Below are 27,471 nucleotides of genomic sequence, written 5' to 3'. Positions count from 1 at the left end.
TTCTCATCAGCCCTCATTGTTTGCCATGTTCAGAGAGCCCAGTTTTATCCCATGCTTTTTCAGTCACAGTCCAGCTGGCCTTGGTGAGCTCCCAATAGATCAGCTCCACTGTTTCAGTGGGTGGGTGCACCCCTCGTGGTCCCGACTTCTTTGCTCATGTTCTCCCTCCTTCTGTTCCTCATTGGGACCTTGGGAGCTCAGTCCAGTGCTCCAGTGTTGGTCTCTGTCTCTATCTCCATCCATCACCAGATGAAGGTTCTATGATGATATGCAAGATATTTGTCAATATTGCAATAGGATAGGGTCACTTCAGGTTCCTTATCCTCAGCTGCCCAAGGAACTAACTGGGGATCTCGGCTTGGGCTCCTGGGAGCCACTCTAGGTTCAAGTCTCTTGCCAACCCTAAGGTGACTCCCTTAACTAAGAATTGTGCTTCCGTACTCCCCTATCCGACCTTCCTTTATCCCAATCCACCTTTTTCCCCAAGTTCCCCATATCCTACCCTTCTCCCTTTTCTCTCCCCATCTCCCCTTACCCCCATCCCACCCCACCCCCAAGATCCCAATTTTCTCCCCGGCAATTTTGTCTACTTCCCATAGCCAAGAGGATAACTATATGTTTTTCCTTTGGTTCACCTTCTTACTTAGCTTCTTTAGGATCACCAATTGTAGACTCCATGACCCTTATTTATGGCTAGAAACCAATTATGAGTGAGTACATCCCATATTCATCTTTTTGGGTCTGGGATACCTCACTCAGGATAGTGTTTTCTATTTCCATCCATTTACATGCAAAATTCGAGAAGTCATTGTTTTTTACCGCAGCGTAGTACTCTAATGTGTAGATATTCCACACTTTCTTCATCCATTCTTCCATTGAAGGGCATCTAGGTTGTTTCCAGGTTCTGGCTATTACAAATAATACTGCTATGAACATAGTTGAACAAATGCTCTTGTCATATGATAGGGCATCTCTTGGGTATATTCCCAGGAGTGGTATTGCTGGGTCCAGGGGTAGGTTGATCCCGAATTTCCTGAGAAACCGAAACACTGATTTCCAAAGTGGTTGCACAAGATTGCATTCCCACCAGCAATGGATGAGGGTACCCCTTCCTCCACAGCCTCTCCAGCAAAGGCTATCATTGGAGTTTTTTATTTTAGCCATTCTGACAGGTGTAAGATGATATCTCAAAGTTGTTTTGATTTGCATTTCCCTGATCGCTAAGGAGGTTGAGCATGACCTTAAGTTTATTTTGGCCATTTGAACTTCCTCTGCTGAGAATTCTCTGTTCAGTTCAGTGCCCCATTTTTTTAATTGGGTTAATTAGCATTTTTTAATTGGGTTAATTAGCTTCTTGAGTTCTCTATATATTTTGGAGATCAGACCTTTGTCTGTTGTGGGGTTGGTGAAGATCTTCTCCCAGTCAGTAGGTTCTCTTTTTGTCTTGGTGACAGTGTCCTTTGCTTTACAGAAGCTTCTCAGTTTTAGTAGGTCCCATTTATTCAATGTTGCCCTTAATGTCTGTGCTGTTGTGGTTACACATAGGAAGCGATTTCCTGTGCCCATCTGTTGTAGGGTACTTCCCACTTTCTCTTCTATCAGGTTCAATGTGTTCTGACTGATAGTGAGGTCTTTAATCCATTTGGACTTGAGTTTTGTGCATGGTGATAGATATGGGTCTATTTTCATTCTTCTACAGGTTGACATCCAGTTATGCCAGCATCATTTGTTGAAGATGCTTTCTTTCGTCCATTGTATACTTTTGGCCCCTTTAACAAAAATGAGGTGTTTATAGGTTTGTGGGTTAAAATCCAGGTCTTCTGTATGATTCCATTGGTCTACTTCTCTGTTTTTATGCCAGTACCACACTGTTTTCATCACTGTAGCTCTGTAATAGAGTTTGAAGTCAGGGATGGTAATGCCTCCAGAAGATCCTTTATTGTATAGGATTGTTTTGGCTATCCTGGTTTTTTTGTTTTTCCATATAAAGTTGATTATTGTCCTCTCAAGATCTATGAAGAATTTTGATGAGACCTTGATGGTGATTGCATTGAATCTATAAATTGCCTTTGGTAGAATTGCCATTTTTACTATGTTGATCCTCCCAATCCAATAGCAAGGGAGGTCCTTCCATTTTCTGGTATACTCCTCAATTCCTTTCTTCAATGCCTTAAAGTTCTTGTCAAATAGATCTTTCACTTCCTTGGTTAGAGTTACCCCAAAATATTTTATGTTGTTTGTGGCTATCATGAAAGTTGAAGCTTCTCTGATTTCCCTCTCTGCTTCCATATCCTTTGTGTATAAGAGGGCGACTGATTTTTTTGGAGTTGATCTTGCATCTTGCCACATTACTAAAGGTGTTTATCAGCTGTAAAAGTTCTTTGGTGGAGTTTTGGGGGTCGCTTATGTACACTATCATATCATCTGCAAATAACGACAGTTTAACTTCTTCCTTTCCAATTCGAATCCCCTTGATCCCATTATGTTGTCTTATTGCTATTGCTAGGACTTCAAGCACTATATTGAAGAGGTATGGCGAGAGTGGACAGCCTTGTTGTGTTCCTGAGTTTAGTGGGATGGCTTTGAGTTTCTCTCCATTTAATTTGATGTTAGCTGTCGGCTTGCTGTATATAGCTTTTATTATATTTAGGTATGACCATTGTATCCCTAATCTCTCCAAGACTTTTATCATAAAGGTATGTTGAATTTTGTCAAATGCTTTTTCACCATCTAATGAAATGATCATATTTTTTTCTTTCAGTTTATTTATATGATGGATTACATTGATAGATTTTCATATGTTGAACCAGCCCTGCATCCCTGGGATGAAGCCTACTTGATCATAATGGATAATTTTTCTAATGTGTTCTTGGATTTGGTTTGCCAGTATTTTGTTGAGGATTTTTGCATCGATGTTCATGAGTGAGATTGGTCTATAATTCTCTTTCTTGGTTGAGTCTTTGTGCGGTTTTGGTATCAGAGTAATTGTAGCTTCATAAAAGGAATTTGGCAATGCCTCTAATGTTTCTATATTGTGAAATACATTAAGGAGTATAGGTATAAGCTCTTCTTGGAAGTTCTGGTAGAATTCCGCATTGAAACCATCTGGCCCTGGCCTTTTTTTTTGGTAGGGAGGTTTTTGATAACCTCTTCTAATTCTGCACGACTCACAGGTCTATTTAGATTGTTCACCTGGTCCTGGTTTAACTTTGGTATATGGTATTTATCTAAAAAAGTGTCCATTTCCTTTACATTTTCCAGTTTTGTGGCATATAGGCTTTTGTAGTAAGATCTGATGATTCTCTGAATTTCCTCTGTGTCTGTGGTTATGTCCCCCTTTTCATTTCTGATCTTATTAATTTGCAAATTCTCTCTCTGCCGTTTGATTAATTTGGATAGGGGTTTGCCAATCTTGTTGATTTTCTCTAGGAACCAGCTTTATGTTTCATTGATTCTTTGTATTGTTTTCTGTGTTTCTATTTTGTTGATTTCAGCCCTCAGTTTGATTATTTCCAGTCTTCTACTCCTCCTAGGTGAGTCTGCTTCTTTTTTTTCTAGAGCTTTCAGGTGGGCTGTTAAGTCTCCAGTGTGAGCTTTCTCTGTTTTCTTTAAGTGGGCAATTAGTGCTATGAACTTTCCTCTTAGGACTGCTTTCATAGTGTCCCATAAGTTTGAGTATGTTGTTTATTTTCATTGAATTCCAGGAAGACATTAATTTCTTTATTTCTTCCTTAATCCAGGTATGGTTCAGTAGTTGACTGTTCAGTTTCCATAAATTTGTAGGCTTTCTGGGGGTAGCATTGTTGTTGAATTCTAACTTTAATCCATGGTGATCTGATAAGACACAGGTGGTTACTAATATTTTTTTGCAACTGTGTAAGTTAGCTTTGCTACCGAGCATGTGGTCGATCTTTGAGAAGGTTCCATGAGCTGCAGACAAGAAGGTATATTCTTTCCTATTTGGGTGGAATGTTCTATAGATGTCTGTTAAGTCCATTTGATTCATTACCTCCATTAATTCTCTTATTTCTCTGTTAGGTTTCTGTCTGATTGACCTGTCCATTGGTGAGAGAGGAGTGTTGAAGTCTTCTACTATTAGTGTGTGCAGTTTAATGGCTGCCTTGAGTTTTAGCAATGTTTCTTTTATGTACATGGGTGCTTTTATATTAGGGGCATAGATGTTCAGGATTGAGACTTCATCCTGATGAACTGTTCCTGTTATGAGTATAAAATGCCCCTCTCCATCTCTTCTGATTGATTTAGGTTTGAAGTCAACTTTGTTAGAGATTAGTATGGCCACAACTGCTTGTTTCTTAGGTCCATTTGCTTGATAAGCCTTTTCCCAGCCCTTTACTCTGAGTAGGTGCCTATCTTTGTGGTTGAGGTGTGTTTCATGTAAACAGCAGAATGTTGGATCCTGTTTTTTTTTATCTAATCTCTTAGCCTGTGCCTTTTTATAGGTAAGTTGAGTCCATTGACATTATGTGATATTAATGACCAGTGGTTGTTAACTCCGGTCACTTTTTTAGTAGTAGGGTTTGTGTGTTTCCCTTCTTTGATTTGTGTTGGTGAAGGGTCTCTAGATGTCTGAGTTATTGTGATCATTGTTGGACTCCTTGGTTAGTGATTTTCCTTCTATTACTTTCTGTAAGGCTGGATTTGTGGCTGCGTATTGCTTAAATTTGTTTTTATCCTGGAAAATTTTGTTTTCTGCATTTATAGTGAACGAAAGCTTGGCTGGGAATAGTAATCTGGACTTGCATCCATGGTCTCTCAGTTTCTGTAGTACATCTATCCAGGACCTTCTGGCTTTCATGGTTTCCATAGAGAAGTCAGGTGTAAGTCTGATAGGTTTACCTTTATAAGTAATTTGGCCTTTTTCCTTTGCATCTCTTAATATTCTTTCCTTATTCTGTATGCTTTGTGTTTTGATAATTATATGGTGAGGGGATTTTTTTTTTGATCCAGCCTATTCGGTGTTCTGTATGCTTCTTGAACCTTCATAGGCATATCTTTATTTAGGTTGGGAAAGTTTTTTTCTATAATTTTATTAAATATATTTTCTGGACCATTGAGCTGTACTTCTTCTCCTTCTTCTACTCCTATCATTCTTAGGTTTGGTCTTTTTATTGTGTCCCATATTTCCTGAATGTTTTGTGATGAGAGTTTGTTGGACTTGCTGTTTTCTTAATCAGTGTGTTTATTTTCTCTATGGTATCTTCAGAATCTGAGATTCCTTCTTCTAACTCTTGTATTCTGTTGGTTATGCTTGTTTCTGTAGACTCTGTTTGTTTACTTAAATTTTCCATGTCCAGCCGGCCCTCTGTTTGTGTTTTCTTCTTTGCCTCCATTTCAGTTTTCAAGTCTTGAACTGTTTCCATTATCTGTTTGATTGTTTTTCCTTGGTTTTCTATGGTATCATTCACTGATTTATTCAATTCTTCAAACTTTCTATTATATTTCTCATCCATTTCTATAAGGGCGTTTTTTACATGCTGTTTAAGGGCGTCAATCACTTTCATGAAGTCAATCTTTTCTACTTCTTGATTAAGGTGTTCATGTCCTCCTGTTGTGAGGTCGCTGGTTTCTGGTGGCTTCATGTTGCTTTTCAGCTTGTTGGGCGAATTCTTGCCTTGGCGTAAAGAGATCAGGTCTCCGTGCTGGTTGGGCAGCTTGCAAACAAAGCGCCTACCCTGCTTGGTGCAGGCAGGCCATAGAAACTAAGGAACTCCCGCCCGCTTGGGTGCCCCAAGGATTCGGACCCAGTGCCCAGACAGGCTGGGCTGGGTGATGTTATGTGCCGAAAGAGGGCGGTGGGGCCGAAGTGGGGAGGGTCTGGATGGAAGCTGGGTGGGCTAGCAAGTTTACTCTTTCTAGAGATAAACTAAGTAGTATTTTTTATAATGTCCACAAAGGTAGTTTGTGTATGAAAATGAGTGGATTACCAAAGAAAGTTTTGAAATTGAATTCTAAACATTTTTAAAGTCAGCCTCCAGGGCTGTCTTTGTTTTCACCTGATTTTTGAGTAACTTTTCAAGGACCATAAGGAAAAGTTTAGCTCATCTTCATGCATGAAAACGCCCTTGCCTCTGCTTCCCCCTTGTCGCCTTCTGCATGGTGGCTTCAGCTGAAGAAAATCTCCTCCATTACTATCCTAAGTATGGGAGAATGCTAAGGAAAGAAGACAGCGTGTGTTCACAAATAGGTGCTTCCTATTGGAGCAAGAAACCTTTTGGATTGATATTAAACTCAGAGACCAGTGACATTCATGTGGTGCCCCATTCTTATGATTTGGGGTTGGATCAGATAGCAGAATTGTGGGTTCTTCTCGGAATTTCCATCTTCAAAAAAGTAGAATCCAGACATCCTTTCACACGTAATAAAGCCTAGATATTGGAAACCAAATGTGGAAATTGGTTCTTCTGTCCCAGTTAAAGAGCAGCGTGAACACTGTATAACTACAAAGGACCTGATAGAGTGGAGTGGCTCTGTAAACCGAAATTCAGTCTCAGATGGCATAATGGCAGCTGGAGAAGTTTAGATAAGGAAAAATGAAATGTCAGAATTCTTGTCTTAGGGCCTGTAGTCTGCTGCATATTTTTCTGTTGAAATTGGTGGAAACCCTACTTAATCCAATTATTGAGAAGAGTTAGTTTATTTAAAAACAAAATGCTGCACTTTTTACTGTGAAAGGGTTCTTATTTAGCGCTGTGAGACAACAAAGGCCCACTAGATTATATATATTCTATTTTCCTTGTTTAGAAAATTAGAGAACTATCTACAAAGCTCTCAAAGCGAAAGGCAATTGTGGAAAATTGGTATGCACGGCTATTTTAAAGCTGTCAAAGAAACACTTAAAATTTTGAAAGCCCAAACAGCTCTACCTAGGCAACATGCAAATCCCTTTTCAATGCGGCTTTCTCCCAACAGCTCAAGGATGAGCACTGTCGCACTGCCACCTGGTGAGCAGGCACGTGGGACAGACAGTGGAAAACACAACCTGCAAAAGCTTCAGGACTTACTAGGAGCATTTCATATGCTGAACTGTTATATCGATTTTATATGTGTTTACTGACAGCATGAACTAACTTTATATCATCCGTTGCACTGTCAAGCAGCATTTTCTCTGCATTTTTTAAGGTAATTTCCTACCGTCCAGGAGAAGTCCAAGCTACTGATTCTCCTTCCGAGCCATGGATAGTGAAATTTACAAGGCATGGTCCATTAAAGTGATTTCTATCAAAATATGTATGTTCCCCATTTTGAATTGATTTGCAAGTAATGCTTTCGTTTTAATTTGAAGTAAACGATAGGGTTCTTTGAAAATTCCCAGAGTAGTGACCAATCTTTAGGAATGAGTACGGAAAACGGTGGCATGAGCTAAATTTCTTCTCTTCCAAATGGTGTGTTTTGTGTTAACAATCTTGACTGTTGAACTATTCATTCAGTTTAGAGTTATTCAATGATTCTGGAGTACTTCCTTTTCTGTTAAAAAAAAATTACTTGGCCCAGAAAAAGTAGCTTCAGCAATTTGAACTTGGCTATCAAAGTCGGTAATGTAAAGCAAAGAAAGCAGCTACATGTTCTCATGAAGTTCCATGAAGCTGCATATTCTGAGATCTACTTTCTGCACTGGTGATAATTAAGAAATGTTTTGACAAGTCAATGTTGTTGTTGAAATCATAACACTTGTAGGCATGTAATTTTTGGAGCATATTTGTTTTATTTAGTAATAAATATGAGCAGAAAATTAAATATTTTTATGGATTTGCCTGTTTGTTTCTATGCTTATTCCAAATAAAATAATAGAATCAAGGGTACGTGAGAGATAAAGAAGAGCCAAGGAAAGCCGATGTGGCAGAGTCATGGTCCAGGGATTGAACTTTCAGCAAAGCAAATGTTATTTCTGGATTATAAGAACTGGTAAGATGGTGAATGTTTCTCAGTGCCATATGTACGGGTCAATTTCTTAATGTCATGAATTAAGAGAAAGTAGTTAATCACAATTGTGGAATTCTAACTGACTTAGATTTCTCTCCTTTCAGACTTTTTCAAATGTGATAGCATCGAAGCTTTGTATTGAGAATTTTATAAATTAATCACTTCTTACAACAAACTTCAAGGATATGTGATACTAAACCCTACAGTACTGGCTCATATCCAACAGAATTAAACCAGTCATCACAAATGTATGTGAATTTTATTACCCTTTATTATTTGGCAATCTCAATGTTCATAAGCTTATGTTGTTAGCTGCTATAGAGAAGCAAGGTTTTGTGTTATGGTCACATATCAAAAAAACTATATTATGCAGAAGAAAACAGCAAATATAGAACTTTTGGGGTTGTCAAGTCACAGATGGGAAATTAACATATTTAGAGCTTATATGTACACATAAGGAAAAAAATTCTGTTCACCAAATTTCATCCAGTGGTTTTTATCTTTAAAATATATTGTCATTGAATTGACTTGTCTAGTAGTAACATTTTTAAGCTAATTTATATAAGTAGATATTTGTTCATTGAATTTTAAGAAGAAAAAGATAATACAATATTATAGGAAGAAAAGCATGAACAAATACTGTGGGGTAGAATATTTGAAAACAAAATCATATTTAAAATACCATTAGCACTTCTGACCATTGCTTATCTTTGAACAGCAAGGAGATATGGGGTCTTTATGTTCTCAAATTGGAGCATGTATGATTCCTTTTCTCCTTCAGGTTCATATCCACAATCCTCAATCAAAAGAGGAATTTAGTTATGCAATATTAGAAGAACTGACTGATGAAGAGAATCAAAGGGACAGAGAAGGACCATGCCTTCTGTCTCTCTTCATTATGAACAGACAGTGAGCATCAATAGATTCTTGTTTGACAACAAATTCTAAAAAGATAATACAAAACAAATCAAAATGTTTTAGTTTGGAAGTATGATGCCTGAAAAAATTCCTCTTTATAAGATCACAAAGCATGACATGGTCATCATTTCCAAATTCTCCTGTACGTATGATGACCATGGACAGACAACATAATACACCCAAGATACTCTAATGTTCTTTAGCTTATTACCTTTTCACAGTGTTATGTAAAATAGGTAGTGTTTTCTCTTTAGACGAGATGCAATGAAGGAGTAACTTGAGAGAGCTCACAATTCAAAGTCAAATAAAACTTTGTCAGATTGTAGTTACCCAAATATAAATGATAAGTACTTTATAAAAGTACTTATGATCATATCCAGTATGACTTGAACGTGCTATTTAGGGGTCATATCAATGCACATTTGCAACATCATCATACCTACGTTACTTCTCACTTTTCAGTGATTTGACTCCCTCTGTAATGGGTGAGCTGCATTTTACCATAATATTAACTCCCTATATTTTTATTGGAAAAACGTGTAGTACATCTAAATTTGGCATCATTACTTAAATATCAATAGTTCTAATGTTTTATTATCATATATTAATTACACTTAACAATGGATTATGTTATGCCATTTTCTTAAATATGTATTGTTTATATTTAAGTATTTTGATATTACTCACTCCTATTACACTTTTGGTGACTGTCAGATTCCCTTTCTCTACGGAACTAGTCACCTACCCATTCACTTTCAAACCTTAAATTTTAATCTTTAATTAATGAGATCTTAGTATGATTAAAAGAAAAAGAATTGATAAATAATCTTAAGAAGGTAGAATTGAGGCAAATAAAAAGAGAATATAATGAAATTCCATTCCTTTTTAATAAGCCTTCATCTTGGCATTCTCATCTCTATTGTTGAATAATTTTTTTTATGTTTTACAACAGTGAGCAGTATATAGCATTTAATAAGCCTTTTAAAAATTATATGAGACCCCAGGTGTCCTATGTTTCCATTCTTCTAAATGACAATCATATTATAGTTAGCTGAGTGGGAATTGTAATACATATTTTATTGAGTAAATTGTCATATTTTAAAGAGTGTTACAATAATGAGGATTCTTGAAAAGTTATAATAGTAAGTAAAAGCCACACTTGTGCTACATGAGCTGCCCAAATGAGCAATATTTTTGGCAAGATTTAACATCTTACTTTTGCAATGTATTTACATTTAGGAGTGAAAGAATCCAAATAAAAGTTAGATTCAGCCGGAAGATTTATTACCATCAGGATGCTGTATGTCTGAATCACAGGGAACAACTTCTTTCATAGTGTCTTTTCCTGTTAATAGGTATTGTTTTTCAACAGCTTATACAATTTGGAAGTTAGCAAAAGAGTCAAAATTTTCTATAATCTATTCCCTTGAGCATCACAATTTATTGATATTTAGAAGCTATAGAATATACAATAAGCATTTGTATTTTAATTTTCACTTTTTGTTTTGAAAAATGAATATAATGAAAGCTCCAAGGATTTACATAAAAAGTTATATATAATTTTTGCAATTAAAATCCAAAATTGTTCTATGGATCACAGATTCAAAGAAAAGCATTTTTTTAATTCTCCTGTTTCATGATGTCTTGTGAATAAGAGCCATTAGAGAAATTGGCTCCCTGTGGAGGAAGATGGAGGTAGCACTGGAGTGTTTCTGAAATGCATAATGCTTGTCACCAGAGAAATATATTGATGGGAACCAATTTTCAAGAACTTTTAAAACAAAGGAACAAAGTTAAGAGCGAAACAACTAATAAGAAAGAATGTTGTCCCTAAGGACAACTATGCACTAATGTATTACGTTTGTCCTGAGCAGGACTCGTGAATAAGAGCTCTGAAAATCTCAGTACTGTCAAAGAGAACATACCAGTGAGGAAACTGGAACAAGGCTAGCCCTTCCAGATATAGACATTTCACTACAGATAAATATTTGGCTTTCTTCTTCAATTGATTTTTAAGTTGAGAGCTGAGTAAGTACATTGGAAAATTAGGATAACTTGTTAAATTTAAACAAAGCCAAAGTTTAAAACCAGAATCGGAGTTTTCTGTCAGACGTCCTCCTACATCCAGACATTCATAAATTTTCAGCATGAGTTGAACAAGGATAACAGCAATAGCAACAACAAATATGCTAAATTGGGTGTGGGAAAGCTCCAGAGGCCTCAGACTTACACAAAGAAACACAGGCAACAAAGGGATACTTTTGTTTTGTTTTTTTTTGTTTTTTTGTTTTTCGAGACAGGGTTTCTCTGTGGTTTTGGAGCCTGTCCTGGAACTAGCTCTTGTAGACCAGGCTGGTCTCGAACTCACAGAGATCTGCCTGCCTCTGCCTCCCGAGTGCTGGGATTAAAGGCATGTGCCACCACAGCCCAGCAACAAAGGGATACTAAAAGAGGAAGAAATAGACTTTTCCAAGGAAAAGTAAACCACTGGATAATCCAATATCAAAGTGTCATCCTGGAAAATATACGTTTACAGAATATGATACAGACTGTTTAGGCTAAATTTAAGAATATTTATGTATAAGCACATATGAGCATAAAAATTAATGTATAAGAGGTCGTGATGGCTTGGTTTTTATTGGCATGTAGAGATACCATGATCATGACAACTCTTATAAAGAAATACATTTAGTTGGGGCTAGGTTACAGTTATAATCATGGTGGAACATGGCAGCATGCAGGAACACATGTTCCTGGAGAAAGAGCACAGAGTTCTTTACCTTGATCCATAGTCAGCAGAAGGAAGCTGTGTATCACACTGGGAGTAACTTGAGAATACAGGACCTCAACGTCGACCTCCACAATGACAAAATTTTTCCAACAAGGCCACACCTTCTAATAGTGCCATTCTCTATGGACCAAGCACTCAAAAACTTGAGTTTATGGAAGCCATTCCTATTCAAACCATCACAGAGGTATGAACTATCAAGAGAGGTATTATGATATTATATTATATTATATTATATTATATTATATTATATTATATTATATTATATTATATTATATTATATTATATTGAATAAAACAGCAATCTAGTGATTTACAAGATTATAAATTGGGAGCTGTAGTAAATACATTTGACTGCATGCAGACCGCGGAATAAATCTAATTCCTGTGGAAGAAACACAACTAGAGTTCTCAAAATCTCTGTATATATTCCTCTCCACATCCGTAGTTAACCTCAGAATGGCATCTTCATAAAATAGTATATAGAGAGTACCCGAAGGAGAGAAGCTAGTAATTGATGGGGGGGGTGGATAAGGAGAGATATAATCTTTTGACAACATCAATTGTGATAGGTATTAAAACAGAATAATTTTGTTATAAAAAAATGACTTATCTTTAGGGAAAGCATTTTGGAGCAGAATCTACAATCTCTGTGATTCAAGGCATTATATTTAATTAGAAAAGAAAAATTACTAAATATGTGAAGAAACATGAACAGAATTTACAGCCCCACATGCTGTAGAAGATCTGCTTGTTGCTTTCCTGGCTGCTCAGCCCCAAAATGATCACATAGAAACTGTATTAATTAAATCATTGCTTGGACCATTAGCTCTAACTTCTTATTGGTTAGCTCTTACATCTTATTTTAACCCATCTCCATTAACTGTACATCACCAAGAGATCGTGGCTTACCAGCAAAGTTTCAGTATATCTGTCTCTGGCAGTGGCTCTACGGCTTCTCTCTAACCCCTCCTTCTTTCTTCCCACATTCAGTTTAGTTTTCCCCGTCTACCTTTATTCCCTGTGCAGAACCATGACAGTTTCTTTATTAGCCAGTGGTATTCACAGCATACAAAGAGGAATCCAACATGACCCACACACATTGCCATGCGTGGCCAGAAGATTGGAACTATCCATTAGAGCTTGGTGCATTTATCACTTGGTACATAACTAAGTATAATAGCTGACATTCCCCCAAGAATTCATCAGGTGCTAATAATTCAACTCAGAGAAATAGGACCCCATGAGTTTCTCCATGATCCATGATCAAACTGTTGAAGGATCTGGTCTTGAGAAGGCCCAGTGAGGGTAACCATAGCAGGTTGTGAGATCATGTTTGCAATGACTGTCTCATGTCATGAAGATAGCAATTTTCAGATGTTCTCCCCAAGTTTTACCACTTACATTCTTTCTATTCTGTCTCCCACAATAAATTTGAGCCTCAGAAAGAGTGCTATAAATGTACCATTTAGGATTGAATAGTAATAGTCATATATAAGCATCTTGACCAGCCATGAGCATCCGGATCCACTATCAGTCACTTCAGAGAGACTCTTCTCTAATTCAGGATTAAAGTAGCATTTGTTTATTGATATAAATATGTGGGTCATAATTTTTTTCCATGTCAACTTCGCTAAACCACAGCAGCAAGTTACCCTCTACGCCTTATAATTTCCAAATCCATGGGCTTTGCATTGGGTAGACAGTAGCAGGCACAGATTCCTTCCTGTGTGACTGGCCTCCAATCCTATCCAAGAGTCGATAGTTAACCTCATACAAATCACAGCAATATTGTATCAGTAGGCACACCTTCCTAGATAGTGGGCATTGTAGTACAGAGGGGTCACAGTGGGGTAAGACTCTCTACTCTCTGTGTCCCACAGAAGTCTGAAAGCACCTTCCAGCCTTTTGGAAGATTGCCAGCAGTGAGGAAGCTTTCCGCTCAGTTCCAGCTTGCAACCAAGGTATGAAGTCATCTTCAGCATTAGGGCCTTATCATCTAGTTCCGGAAGACAGCTTCTTTGCCTAACAATTCATAATGAAATCTCTTGCATGCAGCTGGCACTGTTGTTCGACAAACATGACTTTTTTATTGAGAAAGAATATTTAGACATTTTTATGGACTACATTATGGTAATTTAATACATATGAACAATATATAATAATTAGATTATAGTAATGAAATTTTCTATCTCTTAAAAAATCAATCATTTTTATATGTTAGAACATTTATGGCCTACTCATGGGGAAATATATCATTTATTTATTTAATCAACAGTTGCCCTATTGCACAGTAGAAAAGCTAAAACTAATTCTAGTGTTCTGGGATTCTAGTTTCTCTTTTCTTTCTATCACATCTTTGTTTACTCCCCCCATCTCATACACATCCTTGTCTGTAGTTAGCACTATCCTATGTCTTCTAAAAAACTGACTTGATAGATTCCACTTCTGGATAAAAAACATGGTGGTTCTTTTGTATTTGCTTCTTTTGCTTAACACAATAATTTTTGGTTCTCCCTATGTTTCCCAAAACAACAGGATATCAACGATTTTTATAATATGTAACATTTTATCCCATGTTCCCTTTATACATCTATCTGTTGATGGACTTCTAGTCTGAGTGAATATTTTGGTTATTATGAAGAGTGTGGCAATAAACATGGAAGTGAAAGTAGATTTCACTTGTGATTTGTTTCCTTTGATTGTGTATATATAGGGTTGATTTCTTAATTATATGGTATTTCTTTCTTTAAACTCTAGATAATAGCTGTAAAAAGTTGCATCCCCATTAAAAGTATTCCACCATTTTGTCATTTTCATAAGACTTTATTATTATTACCATCACAATTATTTCTATTCCTTTTTTTCTTTTTCATTACAGCATTTTACCAGGAGTTTCTGGGTTAGGAATGGAGACGTATGTCTACTTTTACTCTCAATACAGGGACCTTATAGGGTGTAGACCCATTCAGATACTGAGCATACTGCCAAGTCTCTATGAGTAGATATATTCATTAGTTCTTGTTATATTCAGAAGGCTTTTCTCACTAGTAGAATTTCTATAGCAGTTGAGGTCCATCTTCAAGGACCAGAGAATAATTCAAGCCAATCATGCGAGGTGGTCATATTGCTTTAAGCCCTAACAAATTTCCCTAACAAATGGTAAATGCAAGCAATAAGATATTACTGCTTCCTTAATTTCTTTTAGATTATTCATACCTATAGGTTTCCATCTACATTATTTGGATCCTTTTGGGCATTTAGAACTTGATGGTTTGTCAGAGGTGATTACAGGTTAGAAAGTTAATGATCGAGGGTAAGTCATCTCTCACTCTGAAAGGTTCTGGTAAGGCTAAATCCTATGCTTCTATCTTTCTTCCCTGCTTATCCGTACTGAGAAGTTCCTCAATTGTTTCAAATCTTTTTACTACTACCTTTTTTAAAGCCTGAATTTCTTGACCAGTGTATAATTTTAGTGATCTCATTGACTCACATAACCTCTTGTCCTCATTCTGCACATGTGATTCCAAGGTATGAAATTTATCCATTAAAGATAACTTTTCATTCTTGGATATTATTTGGATGGTGTGCAGATTGCCTTCCTGGAGAGATACCCTATCTACTAACCTGTCTTAACCTTTTAACAGGCTTTCATTGTCAAATTCAACAGTACAAATTCTTTCAGATAATATCTCAGCACACTTTGAACTTGCTAAACAACATGATTCATAAAAGTGTTATTTTACATATATCATATAATATATATAAACATATATTATTTATTATATATACAGAAAATATAAGCTGTGATTTTACTTTAGTGAGTGATTTTTTTAAATCTGTCTGAGGCATTTCTAGAGTCATGCTTAGGTTTTTATTTTAGTAAACAGTCACTTTGATTTTGCATGCCATGCATATTCACATTCCCCTGTGGATTGTGGGTTCAGTAACAGTTTATAAAGCATTATGGCATATATCTAGTCTTACAATTGTTCTTGTTGAAGTTTGTTGTTTCTGTTTGAAATATGTTGTGTGAGGGATGTGGGTGCATTTTTCTAGACCTGTATGTCTGACATCTCTCACAGCAAAAAAGAATGAAATGGGACCTGATAATTAGTGCCTTCTTATTGATTAAATGCTTGTGGCTGGCGAAGTCCATCACCCAGGAGTATGAAGTTGGTTTGTGAATTGAGCCAGTACACATAGATATTTTTTGACCATTCCAATTGTGTGCTTTAAATGGGCAGAAGGACTTGGGTTCACAAATATCAAGAGCTTTTCTGGACCAGACTCTCAGTGCAGGTGTGCTATCGCCGCCAGGGTCACCCTTATCCTCCCCACTGCTCTCTGTGTTCTGGTGTGAAGATCTAAGGAACAAAGGGTATGCGCCCTAAGACATTTGGTGTGACTCACTCCATCCTGATGGCACTTGTTTTCTGACCTCAGTATTCCTCTGTAGAAAACAGGATGTCTTAGGCTTGATAGAATGGAAATACTTTTCTTTGCTGTTTATGTTTGGTCTGGCTTTCTATTAACTTTCTTTGACATTAATTTTAGGTTGTTAGGATGATACAGGACCTCGATTTTGGTTTATGGGAATAATTTGACTATTTGGGTTGTCTGTATTGATCAACTAGTTACCAGGAAATGTTAGAAGTGAGGTGGCTATCCCTTGCTAGGTGATTGTATGAAGTATTTTGATATTATGACATATCTGCTCAGGAATACCAAAGCATCTCACACTCCCCTTACTACAATTCAAATTTCTTATTTGATTTTCTACTCACTATTTTCAATGTTTACAGTTATGCTTGACAGACAGGAGAAAACAAAAAGGGTCCATGATATCTTTTCTGCAATATAATTGTCAAACAAAATTTTCAAACATGAATTTAGGTAAATAAACAATAATCATTTATGTACAAGTATCTGAATTGATCTCACTGAATTTCCTTACTAAATTTGCAAAATCTACAGAGTAGTAATATATTTTATCTTCAAATTTTCTAATCCTTATTACTTATTTGGAATTTTTGTAATTTTTAAAATTATCTTAACAGGATTAAACAGAGACTTAAATTATCCCATTTAATTAAGAGTTCAATTTAGTATGGTTCTAATTAATAAACATTTTACCAGAAATGGTTTAAACTAATTAACATTATAGCTATAATCAATATATCACTCTGATAAACCAGAGTGATTCATAGTCCACTGCTCTGTTCTTCAGGTAAAAATTATGACTATCAATTTTCTTCTTTTATTTTCAAGTATTATATATTACGTTAACAGACATGTAATTTTTATTGGGTGAGAAAATTTGTAACATGTGTAAAAGCTGAATACTAAGTATGTTTTGCAAAAAGCCATTGACTTTATTAATTTCTCCCTTTGACCATCACTATAATACTCTGTATACTATCAGTTCAACAAATGCATTCTAATCAGGATGATCATCATTTAATCAGGTAGTTTTGGATTTCAATGGTGTGATCGCTGTGGTTCTGCCTCAAGTTACCTAGTTAATAACAAAAATGCTGACAATTACACATAAGGTTAGTATTCTCTGAAGTTGCCTCATTATGTAGTTAATTTCTAGGAAGCACATAACTGTAAAGGGAGAAATGATATTTGTATATATGCTAGTAAGTGCAGACAAGCATAACTATTAATTCCCTTTCAATTACATTTTTATGATATAATGGATTATTCTTTAAATTTTTCACACATGTTTAGTGTGTTTTGGTTATGTTAACTCCACTCCTTCCCTTAATTCCTCCAATATGTATGGTCTACCCTTCCAAGCACCTTCTAATTTTCTGTATTTCATGTGTATTAGTGATGCTTGCATATTTATGGACAAAGAGTCATTCAAGGATGCAGTGGAACAATCAAGGATGAACTCATAAAGACAATTGACCAACTGACTCTATTTCCCATGAAAAACATCAATTGTCAATGTCTCTTCAACTAAAAGTGGGTCTTATTGATCCCTTCCCCCTGTATTCAGGAATGTTTGCTGGCTTAATCTTATATCAAAATTTTGTGGGGATAAATATGGTTGCCACTATTTTTTGAGTGCATTAGTCTTGTCATGTTTAAAAGATATGATTTTACTTAGGCCTCACCTTCAGAGCTTCATGCAATGGCCTCTCTCGGCCTCCATTCATGAACGCCTGTTGGGAACAGTGAGACCCCAGATCCTGAATTTCTTGTAAACAACTTGTTTTCCCCTGATCTGAGTGCCTACAGCTGCTCTGAGCACGAGACCTTCGGGAGTTCCTGATGGCAGGAGAGTGGTTTCTGGTGGATTTGGCTGGGGCATGGCTATCTCTATATAATCTGCCCTTGAACACAATAAAGGGGACATTCTTGGGGAATTCAAGGATGACCCGTGTCGCTGTGTCTCTGTGTGTGTCTGTGTATTTTAACCTCCAGCCCCTTGCCCAAAGCCTGCGAACTGGGTGCCAGCGCACAGAGCGCAGACAAGGGGCGCGGTGCGCCGCAGACACCCCAGACATATGCTTGATGTCAATGTCTTTTCTTAGTCACAGAGAAGAGTCCATAAGCCTTTTCTTCTATTCTTTACTCTAAAGCCAGAACAATGTGGCCAAATCTGCCCAGTTCTGCTGCTAGCTGGGGCTGGAAACATGACCCCCTCGTTCAATTACATCTTTGCCAATTTTCTGTTTTTGGTAGTTTCCTTCACTGCCTACTGGCCTCAAACTTAGAGATCTGTCAGCCTCTGTCTTCTGATTGTTGGGATTAAAGGTGTGCCTCACCACACCTAGCTCTAAGTTTTTCTTTAATTTCTTTTTGCAAACTGAAAAATTACGTGGATAGGATCTTGCACAAAGGTCATCACTCCCTTTGTTCTATTTCTTATTTAGCTGTATCTTGCTTCCTGGTACTCCTTTCACCCTCTAATTGTACATTTTGTATTTTTTCTTGATTATCCTGATGTTTTTCATTATAAATCTTCCTAAGAAGTAACACTAATAACCATAAGACAGAGTCTATACTAGACTGTTTTGAGATTTCCTCTGTCAAGAGAATTGATCCAAATCTCTTCACTTTAGCCTTAAGATGACTCTTTTGAGACACCATGACCATACAACCCTTATAAAGGAAAATATTTAATTGTGGTTATTTACAGTTCACAGGGTTAGTCCATTATCATCATGGTGGGAAGCAAGGCAGCATGGTTCTAGCAAAGGAGCTGCAAGTTGTTAATTCACAGGCAACAGAAGCAACTGTGTGTCACACTGAGTATAGCTTGAGCAAAGGAACCCTCAAAGCTCACCCCACAATGACACACTTCCTCCAACAATGGTACACCTACACCAACAAGGCCACACTTCCTAATAGTGCTATTCCATCCTATAGGGGCCATAATCTCTCAAACTACCACACCTGCTAATGGACTGTTATCACATTGAAAAGCAAAAGGAATTGTGATCCAAAATGAGCATTTTATTTAGAAATTGATAATGCCTGGTATTTTGTTACAACGGTAAAAATCTGACTTACGTATTGGCCTGAGATTGGATCAATAAATGTCATTTTGTTGGTGGCTATATTTTAAAAATATCCTTTATGGGGAAAACCATTTGTAAGGCTGAAGGAGGGAAGATTCAAGCATGTAGCTAGTAACTGTTCTCTGATTAATAAAAACTTAATGTGTGAACAGGTATAAAACCTTAAGGAAAAGATCACAGTTTTCAAAGATTAAATTCTGATCTCTCTTGATTTAAGAGAGTAGAAGATAAATTTAAAGTTCAATATTTTATCTTAAAACAAATATCTGTATACCATTTAATAGGTAAGTAAATTCTAATTAATTCATAGTGAGATATCATTTCACATCCAGTAATTATCAATAGTTAAGTGGTCAAATATTATCAACTTTAAGCAAAAAAGTTAGCCATTTTTCTGTCCTGTTCAATACAAGTATATATATTTTGAATTTATTTATTTTATATGCATTGGTGTTTTTGCCTTTATATATGTCTATGTGAGGGTTTTGAATCCCATGGAACTGGAGTCACAGACAGTTGTGAGCTGTTATGTGGGTGGTGGGAATCGAATCCTGGTCCTCTGGAAGAGCAGTCAGTGCTCTTAACTGCTAAGCCATTTCTCCAGCCCCTACAAGTATATTCTGATAGGATATTTAGATAATACTTTTATATTTTCTAGGTAAGTTATCCGTACCCTTTCTTAATAATCTAGAAACTGTAGAACTTTGAATCGACGATAAAGGAACTCAGAAATGTTCATTAAGTAGTTTAGTCAGCTGACAATAAAATGTATTTCATCTATCAGAAACAAGATGAGTGTGAGAAAGAACCAAAATATTTATTAACGATATAGGTTATAAATTGCAGGTTATTCTTACTATTGAATATTACATAACAGTTCAATTGAATTAACTATAGACATGTTCATCTATATGTCTGAACACTGAAACAATATTAAAATGACAAAGGAAGTCACTAAAAAGTAAATAGTATATTACTTTATTTAAATATTTTATCATAAGCAAAATATTATAGTATGCTTTTGGGGGGGGATACATTTATAAGAGGTGATTATAGCCAAAAGGAAAAGAAAATTCTACATAGATTTCAGATGTAGAAAAATCTAAATGAGGAAGGGGGCAGGAAAGGAATAAGTAAACGTAAAAGAATAAAAGGAAGAAATTGCAAGAAAGACAAAGAAAGAACAAAAATTTGCATAGGTTGTTTATTTAAAGATTTACAAAATAACCTTCTGATATGATAAGACCATGAGTGAGCAGTATTTTTAAATGCTATTATGACCTTTACAAGTATCTTAAGGGCATTTATACATTTCTCCTCTAATCTGCCATGTGGCCATTGTAAGGAATGTACAGTCTGAGAAAGGAAGATTGAACCTCATCAGCAGTGAACCATGTCGATATCCTGGCCTCGATACTCTAACCTTCGGAGCTGTGAAGATTAAATCTCATCCTCATAAGGCTCAAAATCTTGGACAACGTTGTCACAGCATTCTTAACTGGCTACGCTGTCCCTCTGAAGAACAAAGGCGATGTGAAGGCTGACTCACTCTTTATGTGCACATCTATAGCCAAGCACTGATTCTCTCTGCTCTTCTAAAAGATTAGTGATTTGAACTCAATCATAATTTCAAAAATATTAATTGTTGTGAATGAGTCTGTATGAATATTATATAACAGGATAACTGTCGATTGCCTCGGCGGGCTACTTAGTCTAGGGTTAGTAACCCGCCTGGCAGTTCAGTTATTCCAGGGTCACGGAGAGGCACTACCTGGAAGATATGGGCTAGGAGACAGGAAGAAGGCCATGCAAAGTTTGTCAAAGCCTCCGTTTATTACAGATAACTACCAAGATGCAGGCGAATTTCAATTTGTCATACTTGTGTCTTCAGGATTAGAACGAAGGAAAGAAGACAAAGTGGTATGCAGCATTTGTTCTAATACCTGATGGGACTTAGTGCCTTTTATTAAACAATGTGAAATTAGTTATCATAGTCAAGTCTCTACTACTGATATGCAACCTGGGTGAAAAGAAAAGTTATGACAAGTTTAAAATGAAAGTCATATTTGGCTACAAAGTTCAGAAGAAACAACCACAGTGTCTGTAACCAATAATAGTTCTATATTCTTGAACCTAGAGGAAGGCAGTTGTCTTAGCTAGGGTTTCTACTGCTGTGACAAATTACCATGACCATAGGGCAAGCTGGGGAGGAAAGAGGTTGATTCAAATTAGATTTCCTCATTGCTGCTTGTCATTGAAGGAAATCGGGTCAGGAACTCAAACAGGGTGGGATCCTGGAAGTAGGAGCTGATACAGAAACCATGCAGGGGTGCTGCTTACAGGCTTGCTCAGCCTGCTTTCTTACAGAACCCAGGACTACCAACGCAAGGATGGTTTCACCCACAATGGGCTGGGACCTCCCTCATTGATCATTAATTGAGAAAATGCCTTACAGTTGGATCTAAAGGAAGCATTCCTCAACTGAGGCTCCTTCATCTCTGATGATTCTAACTTCTGTCAAGTTGACCCACAAAACCAGCAAGTGCAGCAGGATACAGTGTCTGTGATCCTTGGTGTGTCTCTTAGATTCTCAAAGTGGCCCTAAAGCATCAGCTCTTTCCCATCTGTGTTTAAGATGGAAGGAGATAAAAGGTCCATGTTATATGTGTTCATTTTTCTTTTCAACATATTATATTTATTAAATATTTAGGAATTTCACATCATGAACTCTGATCACACTCACTCACAATCAGTTCTCCAAGGTCTGTAACACACTGCCATACTTGTGATCCTCACTTCCAAAAAATATAAGGAAGAAAAGGTAAAAAAAAAATAAACAAGCAAGATCTAATCTGTGCTGTCCATGTGCTCACTGGAGCATGATCTAACTCCTAGAGTACAGCCACTTAAACATAACTGAGCTGTACTTCTCCCACAGCCCTGCAGGAGCTATGCTTACCCAATTTTTAAAAGTTCTCTTCAATAACTTTCTGTCTAGACTCTTACATTTTTTTTTGAGTGGGACATTGGGGTTGCAACAGAAGCTTTTTATGTTCCTCTTTCTCAACTGTGTGTTTCATGCCAGCAAGAACATTGCAACAATAGCACCTTGCCCTTTACAGACAGTGGGAGTTCGGATCATGGACATCAACATGGCTTCAGTTGGCAATATACACTAAAGACACACACAAAACCTTTGATGGTAACACAGACCATGGGCAACAACACAGCCCCTGGATGTAATAGGAGCATGGTCTCAGAAATGGCCTTCAGCAGTAATATGGCCCACAATCGTCAACATGGGCTCAGGTGGCAGTACGATTTGTCTTTTTAAAGTAGAGCATGCCCAGAGTCCTCCAGGTCTCTTTCCTTATGCTTTGTGGTGTGGACTATCTCATGTGCCTGCTGCATCTGCTCACAAGACTGGAAGGCTAGGGAAGAGGGTGCTGTGAGTCGCACTTACACAATCCCTTGGATAGGGTTATTTCTACCTTGCAGCATTGGTTGTAGCAAGAGTGAGGGGAGAAAGCATTGGAAAGATCTCTAACAAGGGCTTCAAAATTGGAATGACATTTCTTTTTTTTTTATTGAGAAAAAAAAATTTCCGCCTCCTCCCCGCCTCCCACTCCTCCCCCCCCAATCCTCTCCCCATCTCCCCACTCCTCTCCCTCTCCCTCCACTCCTCTCCCCCTCCCTCTCAAGTCTGAAGAGCAGTCAGGGTTCCCTGCCCTGTGGAAAGTCCAAAGTCCTCCCCCTTCCATCCTGGTCTAGGAGGGTGAACACCCAAACTGGCTAGGCTCCCACAAAGCCAGTACATGCAATAGGATCAAAACCCCGTGCCATTGCCCTTGGCTTCTCAGCAGCCCTCATTGTCTGCCATATTCAGAGAGTCCAGTTTTATCCCATGCTTTTTCAGTCACAGTCCAGCTGGCCTTGGTGAGCTCCCAATAGATCAGCCCCACTGTCTCCGTGGGTGGGTGCACCCCTCTTGGTCCTGACTTCCTTGCTCATCTTCTCCCTCCTTCTGTTCCTCATTGGGACTTTGGGAGCTCAGTCCAGTACTCCAGTGTGGGTCTCTGTCTCTATCTCCATCCATCGCCAGATGAAGGTTCTATGGTGATATGAAAAATGACATTTCAAATTTAAAAACTAATTTATAAGAACTAAAAGTATAGTTCAGTGATGATGCTTAGCGGGCACATGGTTCTGGATTCATTGCCCAACACAAACATTAAATAAAAATAAAAATAATATATTTTATATGTATGTTTATAAATTATAGCTATAGTATGATTCTTATTTTTAAAAGAATTTAGTGTGCACAGTACACACATGAAAATGTCTCTTTTAGTAGTAAAGAAATACCTATCAATTTTGTGAAAAATAATCAGATTTATATTGCTTTTAAGAATATGTACAAATACATTGCATGAAAAATTAAAAATAAGAAACTTTTTATGAAATGAAGGATAAACAAAAATCCATTGAAACAGACTTTTCTAGGCTTCCGGGAATAGGCCAGATGTTCTTGCTTACTTTGTCAGCTTGTAAATAATCTTAGTGTCTCCACACCACCCAAATCTCTTGCCCATGCCCTTTCTATTCATGAAATCATTCTGAATGAAGTGGGAGACATTACACACTTCTTGTTCAACTTTACTGGGGAAAGTGGAACCACAGCTAGAGATCAGACGTTCACCTGTTCTTGCCAGGAGCTCCGCAGATAGTGAGGCTGTAGGGTGTGTTACAGGTGATGATCTTATCTATGTTTTCCAGTTCTCAGACTTGGTAGCCCTTAGACAAAATAAAAATTGCATCTACTTAACAGGTGTATAAATTATATTGCATTCAAGATAGACCCCAGAAAAATAATGAATTTACAAGGCTGCATCTTTGTGTGTTTACATGAATTGTTCAGCTCCAATATTTTATTCTGCTGTGTGAGTGTCTATCTAGGAAACAGTACCTTAGGTTTTAAGCACTTTTTAAAATTGTGGATAAAATAAGTGTTCCATTTTACTACTATTATTTTTTAAAACACAGACACTCATACACATATGTATGCAAATACCGTATTAATGATTACCTATTTATCATAATTCAATTTCAAATTAGTTTTAAACAACTAAAAAATGTATAGTGATAACCTTCATGCATACTTGAAAATAAAAAGAGGCGATAGTCCTTGACAGTGCTTACAGTTCATCCTGAATCAGTGAACATAAATGGCCATTCAATATGGCATACAGTAGCTACTTTTTAAAGCTACTTGGTTTTCTTATTAACTTCTAGGGGCAGGGACTTCTCAATCCTTTCTGAAACTTCAGACAGGCTGAAGGTCAAACTCTACATGATGAATATCCTGGCAGGATTGCCTACTAGCTTATATTTATTAGATATAATGCAGGAAGCCTGCATGGGTCTGCACTAGGCTCTCTGCATACATGCTGTGGTTGTTTGGCTTGGGGTTTCTGTGAGACTCCTACAATGCGAGTGGGGATGTCTCTCTTTTGCTCCTTTAATAAGAAGGCTTATGCCTAGTCTCATTACATCTCATTATGCCATGTTTGTTTGAAATAGCTGAAAGGGCCTGATCTTTTCTGAAGGGAAATGGAGAAACAGTGGATCGGGAGGAGAGGGGAGGTGAGAAAGAACTTGAAGGAAGACATTTATGGGAGGCTGCTGTTGGGATGTATTGTATGAGAGAAGAATAAATTAAAATTATTTGATATATGCAAGTGTCCACAGAATGATGGTGGTGGAGAGAATGGGGCTGAGTGCACCCCTTCCCACTGCCTTGTGCACAGAGTCTATCGTCCTAAGTGTACTTTAAAATTACAACTTCAAAAGAAATAAAACTTCCTTCTTAAACACTCCTGGGCTCTGCCTGTCCTGCTCATCCTGGGGGACATCTGTACTCAGTATTTGAAATCCTTATTAGAGTTTAGAGTCAAAGCAGTCAGCATGGGCATGAGAAGAGCCAATGAATCATTAATATCCAAGAGTTAAGCTCATTCATATTGGAGGTACTGAAGTAAACACAGGACTTTTCGTAGAAGAGCACTATAAAACACCTTCCAGTGGTCAGATTAAGTAAAAAAAAAAAAAAGCAAATTATCTAAACATCATTTCATTTCAAAAACTGTGAAATACCTGGCAGCAGCAGCAAGGATTTTCGGCTTTCTGTTTTTTTTTTTTCCCATGGCAGAATTTCTTAATAAATTCCAAGGGTCAAACTATTACGAAGACCTCTTTCCTATACTGCTATTTAGGCGTTATTTATAACCAGTTCAAGCTTCTCTTCCTCAGACTGAATGATAAGCTTCATTGCATTTGCTATGAAGTCAAGACTTAAGGCATAAATTAAAGTGCTTAATGAAAGGAAACCAGAACAAGCAAGTTGCAGCCCAAACAGTCCAAGTAATTTGCTTCCCAGCTGCCAAGTAGGTGCAGGCTTGGTGACAGCTCTGCTTCCATCAAGTGCCCATGCCCTGAGGAACGTTCTTTGAGTATGAGCTGAACTGAGGCTCCCTGCCCAAAGCAGTAAGTCACAATGACAAGCTAAAACATCTGTTGGTGTGTTACAAAAGACCATGTCTTTTCCCGGCAGTCTCTCTCTCTCTCTGTCTCTTCTCTCTTACACACACACACACACACACACACACACACACACACATTTTTTCTATACTGAAAAAGCAGTTTCAAGAAATCCACATGTACATGGTTACATGTAAAGAACTGAGAGAGACTTCTGTTCTGTTCAACAGATAATGAGGAAGTAAGAACAATGTCGCCCAAAAAACTGAATCCTGCCAACAACCCCTAAGTGAGCCTGGATGTGAATGCTGTCTGAGATACAGCTCAACATGGCAGCAAACCTTCTTAATTGCTTGAGCATAATATTATAAATGGGGTGAAGAAGAAAGTTTTGCAAAATGTTGTGTCATTTCCAACACACAGAAGCAGTGAACTTGCCAGTGTGCATTATTTAAGTAATTAAGGAAATATATGGTATAACTTCGTAGTTGCTATAACTCCCACGAATCTATTGTTTTCATGTTTTTCACCCTTCACTGTCTCAGAACTATAAATTGCTGACAATGCACTGTTGTTACACAGCAGTTCACTCTGTCTGTGTTCAAGGCAAAGATTTTACAAACTAGATCATCAGCTGAGTTAAGCTTTGCAAGTGATTTACTGAAGAAGTCCTCCTAGAAAGACATGTTTAAAAAGTGGCAAGGGAATGCCATTGGAGCAGAAAAAAATAGCTTGGTAGGTAGGAGGTTTTGGTTTGATTATCAGAAGCACACAAATTGCTCCAAAAATGACAGAACTGTCTTTCATATGAGGTAATATTGATCAACAAATATAAAGGTAGTAGAGCCCTGACCACTAGGAACACCATTCCTTCACCTCCATGTCCCCTGCAAGCTCAGAAGAATTACTAGGCTCTTCCTGTCCCATACCAGGTATGTTCCTTTCCTCCTGGATCTGGATGTTGTCAAGAAAGACAAATTTTTAAACAAGTTACTCGCAATATCCACACAGCAAATGTATCCATCAATGTGAGCTGATGGATATGTGACATAGTGACTTAGAAAAGAGATATGATAGCTGGGTGTCTAAGTAGCTTTCTGAAGATGTAGTAATAAGGGGCAGCGGGGCTGCATTCCCAGCACCCTGGCCGCCTGCTCGGCTAGCTTATGCCCCGAAATAATTACACACAAACTGTATTCATTTAAACACTGCTTGGCCCTTTAGCTCTAGCCCTTACAGGCTAATTCTCACATCCCGATCAACCCATCTCTAATAATCTGTGAGCACCGGTCTTACTGGGAAAGATTCAGCATGTCTAACCTGGCGGCTTGCTTCATTGCGTGTGTCTGCCCGGGAGCAAGGCATGGTGTCTCTCTGAGGCGTCTGCTCCCGAGAGGAGAGCTGTCGAGTCTGAGCTCACTTCCTCTTCCTCCCAGCGTTCTGTTCTGTTTACTCCTCCCACCTATCTTCTAACCAATGAAATGGGCCAAGGCAGTTCCTTTATTAGCCAATGACCTTCCTCCATCATGAAGATACCAGCTATAACTGAGCAGGTTAGTTTGGGTATATAGGTGTGTGTTCTTAACAAAGTAGATGCTGAAGGTAGCCTATAGAAACTGAGATTTGCAGCCGGGCGATGGTGGCGCTCGCCTTTAATCCCAGCACTCGGGAGGCAGAGGCAGGCGGATCTCTGTGAGTTCGAGACCAGCCTGGTCTACAGAGCTAGTTCCAGGACAGGTTCCAAAGCCAC

The sequence above is a fragment of the Microtus pennsylvanicus genome, chromosome 14 (genome assembly GCF_037038515.1).
Source record: "Microtus pennsylvanicus isolate mMicPen1 chromosome 14, mMicPen1.hap1, whole genome shotgun sequence".
Taxonomy (NCBI): domain Eukaryota; kingdom Metazoa; phylum Chordata; class Mammalia; order Rodentia; family Cricetidae; genus Microtus; species Microtus pennsylvanicus.
The sequence above is the reverse complement of the archived record's forward strand: the minus strand, read 5'-3'. Positions refer to the sequence as shown.